Source organism: Rhododendron vialii, chromosome 5a (genome assembly GCF_030253575.1).
Source record: "Rhododendron vialii isolate Sample 1 chromosome 5a, ASM3025357v1".
Classification (NCBI taxonomy): Eukaryota; Viridiplantae; Streptophyta; class Magnoliopsida; order Ericales; family Ericaceae; genus Rhododendron; species Rhododendron vialii.
Window position 1 is genome coordinate 2,705,101 of NC_080561.1, and position 9,107 is coordinate 2,714,207.

The following is a 9,107-nucleotide window of genomic DNA, read 5'->3' on the forward strand; positions in this document are numbered from 1 at the left end:
ATAGCAGGAGTAATTCTTCGCGGCCTATCTCTCAGTCTTTGGAAATAAAACTAATCTGTACCTATCCTATGATAAAAGCTAATCTGTACCTATCCTGTGATTACCAAAGGTTTGCTGTTATTGCCCGTCGGTTGCTGAAGAAACTTGGGATCGTCGACATTTGTTTGTTGTGAATTTAACAATGTGGAATGTAGGGGGAAGGGTTTGGAAATTGGAATCTGCATTGGAGAGAAAGTTATTGTGTTTGTTGTGAATTTTGTTCATGTGTGTATTTTCTATGAAAATTGTGTATTTTTTTTATGAGAATTAACTATGAGAACTGTGTATTTTTTTTATAAGAACTGTGTATTTTTTATGAGAAATGAGTATTTTTTTATGAGAATTGTTTATTTGTCTATCAGAATTATTTATTTTCTATGAGAACTATGTATTTTAGTGTGTGTTAAAATTATATGAATTGTGAATTTTCTATGAGAATTGTGCCCAGTTTTATTTTAGTGTGTCGTGAGGCTATGTGAACTGTATATGCGAATTGTTTATTTTAGTTTGTTATGAGTCTATGTGAATTGTACGGTGGGTTATGAGAACTACATATGCAAACTATATATGTTAATGTATCGTGAGCCTATGTGAATTGTGCAGTGGGTAATGAGAACTGTATATGGGAACTGTTTATTTTAATGTGTGGCGAGTCTATGTGAACTGTGTTGTGGACTACGAGAACTCCATATGCAAATAGTTTAATTTAGTGTGTGATAAGACTATGTAAACTGTGCGGGGCTATGATATTTGCATATGTGAATTGTCTATTTTAGTGTGTCGTGTGGGCTATGATCAGAACTGCATATGCAAATTATTTATTTTAGTGTGTCGTGAAGTTATGTGAACTTTTGCGGTGGGCTATGAGAACTACATATGTGAACTGTTTATTTTAGTGTGTCGTGAGGCTATGTGAACTATGCGGTGGGCTAGCTATGAGAACTGCTTATTTTAGTATATGGTAAAGCTATGTGAACTGTGCAGTAAACTATGAGAACTCTATATGCAAATTATTTATTTTAGTGTGTCGTGAGACTATGTGAACTGTACAATGGGTTATGAGAACTGCATATGTGAACTGTTTATTTTAGTGTGTAGTGAGGCTATGTGAACTGTGCGGTGGGTAATGAAAATTGCATGTGCTAATTGTTTATTTTAATGTGCTGTACGATTATGTGAATTGTGCGGTGGGCTATGTGAACTGCATATGCAAACAGTTCTCGTAGCAACAATTCTCATAGAAATAGTTTTCATAGACAGTTCTCATAAGGACAGTTTTCATAGAGATAATTCTCATAGACAGTTCTCATAGAAACAGTTCTCATAAAGAGTTCTCATAGCAAAGAGTGTTTTTTTAATCTTACATAATTTCATATTCAATACGGATCTTGTTTAGTAGATATCGTCGAGTAGGTTCAAAAAATGTAATTTTTTGAAAAAATGAATATCTACAACAAAAGATATGACTTTTTAAAATTTAATCAATGTTTTAATGGTGCACCCATGCTCCTGGAGCATTGGATAATTTTCCTATACCAAACGCTTTCTAGTTCTGTGCGCGTGACGAAGGAAGGGGCATGGTTGGAATAAAAAATGTAAATAATTGTGCAGGACTAAATTAGGTCCGAACCTAATTTTTGGGGCCAGCATAAAAATTCCCCATCTTCCTTGGCTAATTAGGCTAATTGCACTTTTTAGGTGATGCATTTGCAGCCACCAATGACAGAAAACTAATAAATTGTTCATCATTCTTTTGAAGTGGCAACAAATATGAAATGTAGGAGTTAATTACCGGATAATCTCACCTACTTTGCTAATTATTGCATATATCTATCCTCTAACCCTTGTCATTAAACGTCTCCCAAACCCCTGCATGGATGGAGTCCCTCATGTATAACGCACTGTCATTTCGCATCATAACCGCCCCCAAACCAGTCAATCAAATTGTCTTAACTGAGTCCTCTCAAGTTCATCGTGCAACTTTCACTCGTATGAATACCATCATCCCCGTGAAAAAGAATACCATCACCCCCTTAATTTTCAGAAGTCAAACATCCAACGACATCACAACATGTACATCCATCTCCGTTGATCTTGACATTTCCTGCTCCCCAAGTTGAAAAATTACAAAGTTAACCACGAGTTAATCAACCAAACCACCATTGGTTAACTTTTTACATTTCAAGATAATCTTGGCTGTTTGAAAGGTTACAAATAGCCGAGATTGTCTTGAAACTAGGGTACCATATGCTTTTAACCGGATTGGTAAAAAGGTAACCAATGGTGGTTTGGTTGATTAACCCGTGGTTAACTCTGCGATTTGTCAACTTGGGGAGCACGAAATGTGAAGATCGACGGAGATGATGCTGTGACGTCATTGGAATGTTTGACTTTTGAAAATTAAGGGTGGTGATGGTACTGGTACGAGTGAGTGAAAATTGCATGATGCACTAGATAGAGAAGTCGGTTAAGACAATTTGATTGATTGGTTTGGGGGTGGTTATGATGCGAAACGACATCGCGCTGTAAATGGGGGACTCCATCCATCCAGGGTTTGGGAGATATTTAATGACAAGGGTTAGAGGATAGATATATGCAATAATTAGAAAAGTAGGTGAGATCATCCAAATAATTAACTCCTACCTATCATATTTGTTGCCGCTTCAAAAGAATGATAAGAATTTATTAGTTTTTTGTCATTGGTGGCTAATTAGGCTACAAGTGCAAAGTATTTATGTTGGAAAAATGGGCTGCTGCAATTCTGAACTGTTGGCGAAACCTCCACAAATGCTGAAATACACTTCGAGTCACGACTATGTCGCTTTCCTAAAGACAGTATTTGCCCCCACCAATATCGGTATGCAAAGGGTTACAGCAAACCTGCCTTCAAGATAAATCGAAGCCCGAACTTAAAGTTCTTTCCGTTTTCGTTTGCACTAACGAAACGGACAGAATATCTGCTTAAATGAATACAAGAACCGAGAACCACTGTGTTCTATTTTCTGCAGCAAAACAGAACGCAGAATGAATGCTAGAAAATATAGAGAGAGATGTAGGAGAAATTCGAATTATGTGTGTATATTATGAGCACTGGATTCTGCTAAGTAGTGGTCTATTTATAGGCCACTACGCACCCATTGAGAATGGGTATGCACCCGATCTAATCTGACCGTTGGATCAGATCCTATGGTCCAGATCGATCAGTCACACCCAGTCACACCGAACTGGTGTGCTGTTTCACTCACACCCAATCGGATTTGATCCAATCCGTTGGATCGAGCCCATTCGCAGCCGACGGCTAAGATCGCAACTCTACGAACCAACGCACCCGTAGGCTCGAGTTGCGCCCGATCAGAACCGCTCCGTGTGACTCACCTGCCACGCGTGTGACACGCGGCATCCACGTCAGCGCCACCTTACTGCCAACTCGCAATAAGAAATGGCGCCAATAAGGCGCCTAGCGCTGACGTGCAAAGTGCGCCGCTAAAGCGCCACAATGCACCACAGCCCACGCAGCGCGCGCGCGTGCGTGTGTGAGTGTGTACCGGCTCTGCCGGTATGGTGCAAAGCACCAAAGGGCTGCACCACACTAGATCATTAGTTACTTTCATTAGGAATGTTTCCTAATATATACCACTCCAACATCTCTCAGCTTACCAATGTGGGACAAAGCTCACAAAGAGAAAAAACAAGCATTCTAAGGAAACAAAGGAATTTTCCAAAACCAAAAACAACGACTCTTTTATTTTGAAAATCTCTAACAATCCCCCACCATTTTCGAAATACAGATGAAATATTCTCGGTTCTTATTACAGGATTTATGCATACATAAATAGTGTTTTGCGACTTCAACTATTCACGTAGTGAAAACATATCAAAGCTGGTCAGGGCAGCATAGTAAACGTGTCTTTGAACTAGTTGTCCTCTGTCGACCAACCGGACGTGTCTCACACATAATCCTCCAAATAATGCAGATATCCCAATCGGTTGACCCGTGAACTGGCCTTGGGTCTTTTATCTTGATTTCATGAATGCTCTAAGGTCTAGCCCCTGTGACCTATAGGAAGCGGCACCACCTCCACATTCACATAGGTAGATCGCTATCCGTGCTCCTATAACATTAGCACAAAACAATCTATTAAGAACTAAGTAGTTCAACCTCCTTTGTATTTCACATTATAGGTACAAAACACTTTACCTTGGAATGTGTAAAATAGCTTTAAAGTGTTTCCAATCACGACATATGGTGTAGTTTCTCATTGAACTCAAGAGATTGAGAGTATCAACCGGTTGAGTTGAGTTTCCACCAGGAGTGATTAAACTAATTGGGCAAAAGTCCCATTCCCTTTGATGTTTTCAACACCAAATCCCTTGCAAGGCCTTTCGTAAAAGGATCCGCCAAGTTTTGACTTGACTTAACAAAATCAATGGTTATCACCCCATCAACAATCAATTGTCTCACATAGCTATGCCTTAGTCCAATATGCCTGGACTTTCCATTATACACTTGATTATACGCTCGTGACAACGTACCTTGACTATCATAATGCAGCGATACAGGTGGCATAAGCTTAGGCCACACTGGAATTTCCAGCAACAGATTTCTCAGCCATTCTGCCTCCTTATTACCAGAAGCTAATGCTACAAACTCGGCTGCCATGGTAGAGTCTGTTATCAATGTTTGCTTCTTAGATCCCCAGGAGATTGACCCTCCACCAAGTGTAAACACCCAACCACTCGTTGACGAGTGATCATTCCGCTCAGTAATCCAACTAGCATCAGTGTATCCTTCTAGAACCGAAGGATATCCACTATAGACTATTCCATAATCTATAGTCCATTTGAGGTATCGCAGTACTCTATATACTGCATGCCAATGTACATGCCCAGGATTATTAGTATACCTACTAAGTCTCCCAACCGCATATGCAATGTCCGGTCTTGTACTTGTCATGGCATACATCAAGCTGCCAATCACTCTAGAATACTCTAGTTGTGACACCGCTCTCCCCTCATTAAGATCCAATGGTGATTGAGAGTCATATAGAGTAGACACCGGTTTGCTTTCAAAGTGATTAAACTTCTCTAATATCTTCTCAATGTAATGTTCTTGGGATAGAATCAAGTGACCACCACTTCTTTTAATTCTTATACCCAATATTACATCAGCAATACCCATATCTTTCATACTAAAAATAGCAGAAAGAAAATCTTTTGTACTCTGAATGCTCTCTTGGTCTGTACCAAAAATGAGCATATCATCTACGTACAAACAGATAATGACTCCTCGTTTGCCATTAAATTTACTATACACGCACTTGTCAGATTGGTGTATTGTAAAACCATTTGACACAACCACTTTGTCAAACTTCTCATGCCATTGCTTAGGCGCTTGCTTAAGTCCGTAAAGAGACTTTATAAGCTTGAAAACTTTGTGCTCATAACCTTGCACAACAAACCCCTCTGGTTGCTTCATATAGATTTCCTCATCTAATTCACCATTAAGGAATGCAGTCTTGACATCCATTTGGTGTATCTCAAACTTGTATATAGAAGCAAGAGCAATTAAAACTCTAATTGTTGAGATTCTAGCAACCGGGGCATAGGTATCAAAATAATCAATACCTTCTTTCTGGGTAAAGCCTTTGGCTACAAGTCTGGCCTTGAACTTATCAATAGTTCCATCAATTTTCATTTTTTTCTTGAAAATCCATTTACAAGCAATTGGCTTAGAACCAGGTGGTAAATCCGCCAGAACCCATGTATTATTACCCATGATAGAGTCCATCTCATCTTGGATAGCCTCTTTCCAGAAAGCCACGTCTTGCGATTTCATTGCTTCCTCAAATGTCAAAGGATCATTTTCAACATGAAGTGAAAATACATTGTGAGCACATGAAGTCTCTCTAGTGCCTTCAACTAGATAAACTATGAAATCAGGGCCAAACGTTTTCTCTATCCGAACTCGTTTGCTCCTTCTCAATTCAACTTGTTCCTCAGGTTCATTTCCTTCAACTGGAACCTCTAAAGGCTCGTTGTCCTCTTCGGACATCAAAGGAAACTCTTCCGAATCTTTATTAGATTCCAAATCTTTACTAGATTTTAACCTTGGAATTTTGTCAAATCTGTTTTCATAGAACACTGCATCTCGAGATTCAATGATGGTGTTGATGGACACAACATCATTAGGCTCGGCCACTAGAAACCTATATGCTTTACTGTGCAAAGCATATCCAAGGAATACACACTCGATTCCTTTTGGACCCAGTTTCTTCCTTTTAGGTCTAGGCAATCTCACAATCGCCCTACACCCCCAAGTCTTAAAATAACTCAAGTTTGGTTTCCTTTTTGACCAGAGTTCATATGGAGTAATGTTAGACTTTTTGAGAGGTACTCTATTTAGGATATAAGCAGCGGTAAGTATAGCTTCACCCCACAAACCTTTACTTAATCCTGCATTGCTTAGCATAGCAACTACCATCTCACATAAAGTTCTATTCTTCCTTTCGGCCACTCCATTTTGTTGTGGTGTATAAGGTGCAGTTACTTCATGAATTATCCCTACTGATTCATAATAATCAGGGAAGTGATATTCACCACCCCTGTCAGACCTAAGACGTTTTATCTTCAAACCACATTGATTTTCAACTTCAGTCTTATATGCAACAAATTTATCAAGTACTTCATCTTTAGAATGAAGCAAATAGACATAGCAAAATTTCGAATAATCATCTATGAATGTTGCCATATAAAGTTTTCCGCCTCTAGTTGGAGTGCTATGAAAATCACATACATCACTATGAATCAATTCAAGTAATGAAGAAGTCCGCTCAATTATAGGAAATGGCAATCTGGTTATCTTTGATTCCAAACAAATCTTGCATTTATCAACCATATCATTATCAGATTTAGGAATTAGTCCAGATTTTATCATGCAATCCATTTTCCTTGTACTGATATGTCCTAAACGAGTATGCCATAAAGATAAAGAATCAAGCATATAAGCAGAAACAACTGTGTTATTAATATTAAGCATAAACATCCCCTTGGTTACATAGCCTTTGCCAACAAACACACCACCCTTGGACACAACAATTTTGCCCGACTCAAACACTACTTTAAAACCATACTTATTAAGTAGACTTGCAGACACGAGATTCTTCCTAACTTCCGGTACATGATACACATCAGTAAGAGTCAGCGTCTTGCCAGAAGTGAACTCCAAGTCCACTTTGCCTTTTCCCTTAACTGATGCAGTTGACGCATTTTCCATGAACAGAACGGTACCATCTGCAACTGGACTATACTCAGTAAAGAGCCTCTTGTCATTGCAAACATGCTTTGTCGCACCAGAATCAACCCACCAACTTCCAGCATCATCGAGGATATTCGCCTCGGAAACAACAGCAATGAATTTAGAATTCTTTGCCCCAGATGCTCCTGGATTTCCACCAGAGTTCTTCCTTTTCAGGATTTTGCAATCTTTCTTAAGATGCCCAGGTTTGCCGCAATGCCAGCAACCAGTGTCGGTAGGATCCCGCTTCTGCTTCTTCCACTTACCAGAAGACTTATCACCGTCCCTGTTCTTGCGTTTCTTGTTGGAACTTTCTTCCACCACATGTACTTTAGAAGTAGAATTATCCTTACCCTCCTGACGCCTTGTCTCTTCCTCCACCCGAAGGTGTTGGGCCAACTGATCAAGGGTATATTCCTCGGTCTTGTGTTTGAGTTCCTTTTTGTAATCTTTCCAAGATGCAGACAGTTTGTCAATAACAGAGGAAACAACAATAGATTCATCCATATGCATGTTCTTAACCTTAAACTGACTGAGGATATACTGAATCTCATGCAACTGATCAATGACCGGCTTTGTATCAACCATGCGATAATTCATAAACTGACTAACAAGAAATTTCTTACTTGTAGCGTCATCAGAAAGATACTTATCATTGAGTGCATCCCAAAGTTCCTTTGCTGTCATTGAATTCTGATAGACATCGAACAATGCATCTGACAGTGCATTGAGGATGTGTCCTCTACAGATGTAGTCATCATTCTCCCACTTGCCCCTTTCACGGGCCTGCTCCATAGTTTCATCATTTGGATTTTTTGGTATCTCTGGACTCGGAGTAGTCAGAACATACACCACTTTCAGGGTCGTTAGCAAGAAGTGCATCTTCTTCTGCCAACGCCTGAAATTCCCACCTTCAAACCGCTCCAATTTCAGAAAGTCTTGTGTCATCTTCTGTAGAGACATCGCCATCGCAGAATACTGTCTTTAGATTGTTGGATAAATTGGCTGCTGCAATTCTGAACTGTTGGCGAAACCTCCACAAATGCTGAAATACACTTCGAGTCACGACTATGTCGCTTTCCTAAAGACAGTATTTGCCCCCACCAATACCGGTATGCAAAGGGTTACAGCAAACCTGCCACGCGTGTGACACGCGGCATCCACGTCAGCGCCATCTTACTGCCAACTCGCAATAAGAAATGGCGCCAATAAGGCGCCTAGCGCTGACGTGCAAAGTGCGCCGCTAAAGCGCCACAATGCACCACAGCCCACGCCACACAGCCCACGCACGCGCGCGCGCGTGCGAGTGTGTACCGGCTCTGCCGGTATGGTGCAAAGCACCAAAGGGCTGCACCACACTAGATCATTAGTTACTTTCATTAGGAATGTTTCCTAATATATACCACTCCAACATCTCTCAGCTTACCAATGTGGGACAAAGCTCACAAAGAGAAAAAACAAGCATTCTAAGGAAACAAAGGAATTTTCCAAAACCAAAAACAACGACTCTTTTATTTTGAAAATCTCTAACAATTTATAGAAGTTTGGCAACGTGATAACAAAGTTTGGCGGGATCAAAGACAAGATATGATGTGATATCTTTCTTATGTTCATTTGACTGTTATATATGCCTATACCCGATAACCTATTCGCTTTAGTCTGTTTTAACACATTGTGATTGCTCTATGCATGCTAAGCTTGTCTGCAAGTGTGTATGATTAGAACTATTTGCCTCTTACATAAAAGAGTAATGTTAAAATACTCTAAGTTCGTA